The sequence below is a fragment of the Musa acuminata genome, chromosome BXJ3-10 (genome assembly GCF_036884655.1).
Source record: "Musa acuminata AAA Group cultivar baxijiao chromosome BXJ3-10, Cavendish_Baxijiao_AAA, whole genome shotgun sequence".
Taxonomy (NCBI): Eukaryota; Viridiplantae; Streptophyta; class Magnoliopsida; order Zingiberales; family Musaceae; genus Musa; species Musa acuminata.
In genome coordinates this window covers 30,415,564-30,418,961 of record NC_088358.1, presented here as the reverse complement: position 1 = coordinate 30,418,961, position 3,398 = coordinate 30,415,564, and positions in this window count along the sequence as shown.

Here is a 3,398-nt window from a genome sequence, read left to right as displayed (position 1 = left end):
ATCAGTATAGATGTTTCTGCAATCTCAACCCTAGAGTTGCCAGCAACATAGTATTAGCAAAAAAAAATGTGAAAGAAAGAAAGGATGCCAAATAACAAACAATAAAGTTCAAAACCTGCAAATATTCATTTTTTAAGTTGTCAACCGGTAATCGAAGTATCTTACTTCTATTTTGCATTGTCAAATGGAGTGAACAGAACAGAAAAGATATCCAACTGTTGATGTTTAACAGATGGATCATCTTTCTGAAATCTATGTTTCAAGCACCGTTAGAGGGTTTGTCGGGTCTAAAGATTCAACAGTTTGTCGAATCAGAAATCAGCACATTCCATGTTCATATCCTATCATCTACATAGATAGCTAACCGATGTTGATGTGAGTTGCATGTATATGCATATTCTGAGTCAGTGATAAGAAGGATCCTGCAGACCTGCACTCTACTTGTTTCAGCAAAGCTCAAATTAAAGCAAAAAAGTAGCACTACTATTTTATTAACATGGGAAAAAAAGTAGCACAAGCAAGAACTTTAACGTGACATGGACCTCAACTCAGATGTGTACAAAATTCTATAGTGGCTAAATCAAGAAAGAATAAGTAGGTCCACTCCCAAATCCTGATTAGTCATGGAAATATATTGCTTCAGCATCAGATCCATGTTTCCACGAAACCAAAGAAAGTTTCTTCAGAACAATAAAAATCCTCCACTAGAGATAATGAAAGCATGCCATCATATGAAAATGGTCTTCTTTTCAAAGTCTTGTCATCTTATGAAAAGAAAAAGTCTACCTACTAATCTAAATTAGTAAATCAATGCTGCCGCTGTTGTTTTCAGTGAAAGATGTCGATGAGCCAGCTAGTTACTTCTGACCTTTGGACCATTATCAAACAAATTCAAAGATCTTGGAATTAAACAAGAAGTTTGAAGGGTATCATGGTGTTTCCATTTGACTTTTTGGATCCAATAAGTGAATGTGGTCATAAGAGTTTAATTTTTATCGTGAATGTTAATTTTCTGGAAATCAGATTATAAAAGAAACTAGCAAATAAACCAGGTTCACCGTACTGGAAATCATTAAGATTTCTGGTCCCATGTGATATGGACAATTCAAGGTCTGGATTCTTGATAGGGGAGCTGGTGAAGATGCAGACCCTTCAAAACCAATTATTCATTTGGCTACCATGTTTGATTTCACAAAGTACAGCAGATATGTACCCTAAAAAATACACATGTCAGGCCTACTTCCTGCATCAGATGTGGAAGCTATCAAAGGATTAATGAAACAATGGTTGATGCATCGATTCAAGTTTCTAAAAATATATGAGTGATGAAAGCTAAAGCAAACTTCAGAATGAATCTAGTAAGATAAATCAATCTATACCTTATAAAAAAAAAGGCAGGAATAACAAGTCCATAAATCAATAAAATCAAATAACAAAATGTATGTTGCTGATATTTCTATTCTCGTTTTTAAGGAACAACAAAAAGACATGATAACAAGTATATTAATTTAGCCACAAATGTGTGTCCTGAATGATTCTTGTGGAGTTGGTCTCTTATGAATCAATCAGAACAATTTTTTTTAAAAAGGAATATATCACTGATTTCAGTGACCATGATATAGTACAAAAAAATAAATAAAAAAAGGAAAAAAGAAACAATAAAACATGACTAGTAACAGTAAGAAGCCAGCAACCAGAATACAACAAGAATATTCTTTACTGTAGGTTTTTGACACTTCTCAAGAAAGGCTGGTTGTGCATGTCACCTCCATGTACTCCTTTGATGTAGCATATAAGAAAGACACTGGCGTATTGATAATTGAAGCACTGTAAGTGAGAAGCAACTACTAGAATTTTCAGCCATCTCCTAACACACAACCAAATTTCATGGTCGCAATCCATTGTAAATATAACAAAAGCATCATTGCAACTGAAGTGAAAAAGCATCCCTGGAAAGTGAACTCTGCAGAACTAGTCATCGTATCAACATTGTGGACTTAGCATAGGCTCCTTAGACTTTAGCTCCCTATCATGCACTGGTTTCCTACAAGGCATCAATATTCCCAGCCTTTTATATTGCAATGAAATCAAATGGCCATCACGCTTAACTGTGGACTGCACCAAACAACTTAAGGTCAGTGTTTCCCACACGATGTAGAAGAGAAATGCTTCTCGAAAGTAGCTTAAAGTGAAAGATAAATCCTACTTTTAACATTCAGATGGATGTGGACCACATTCTGTCAGTAGCTGACTGGAAAGTGGTACAGACAAGACCTGAGAGTATGAAGACATATGCAAGTACTGTATAGCATTAATCAATCAGTGATAGTCCAGCTGCAAGCCTCCAAGAAAATCATTGGAATTGCATCTATCTAGCAGGTGCACTGAACCAAGTAAATCAGACCCTATACAATTCATAGTCCATTTCAATTTTACATCAGGACGGTCACATATTTTGGCCAAAGAATTGCTCTTTTACAGCACAACAGCTCCAAGCAGAGGTGGAAATTATATCAGAGAAAGCAATTTATCTGCATCCCTGAGCCTTTTCTTGTCCAATATCACAGAGAGAAGCCAACTAGGAAACACAGCGACGGCATACGAACTTACTGAACCAAAATCTATGTAGATATGGCATTTTGTGACATCACTCGAGTCCTTAATAAGAACAATGAATGGATCGCAAACATCGGAGTGGAAAGTATTCATAGCAGTACGGTAAACCTATTGCTTCCAAAAACAGGTTTAAACTTTCATATCAAACAACCTGATACAAGGATACGAAGAAGGCCCGAATAGATGATGACATGCAATGGACCGGGCTGGGTACTTGTATCTGCTATAGTTTATGCTCAAGACAGAACAGTCCACTATTCTGCAATCGGCAAAATCTCAATTCCATTGACTTCGTCTGGTCAAGAATTGTCTTTTGCCCGGACATCGGCACTCAAATCAATGAAGAATGGGAGCATTTTGTTCACTCTACAACCAAAAAGATTGTTTCTGTATATTAAGTTACCATCACCTACAGCAAACCAATCATTGTTGAACAAGACAATTAATAGCTCAAAGATTTCTTGCACTGGAATCAGCAAAGAATCGAGGAAAACCCAAAAAATCGAATCAAGAAAGAGAGAGCCCAAAAGGAAATTTAAAGGGCGACGGCGCCGGAGTCGCGCACCAGAAACGAGGGCGTCGCTCGATCGCGGAATCGGAGCATCACAGAAGGGCGACGCGCGTGTTGGTGCCCACTGGCGACTCTGACGTCCAACGCCGACGAAGGGGACAGAATCCTAATCACCGACATCAGTGGGGTCAAATTAGGGCTCACTCGGGACTGAGCACCGACATCAGTGGCGTCAAATTGGGGCTCGCTCGGGACCGAGCACCGATTAGGA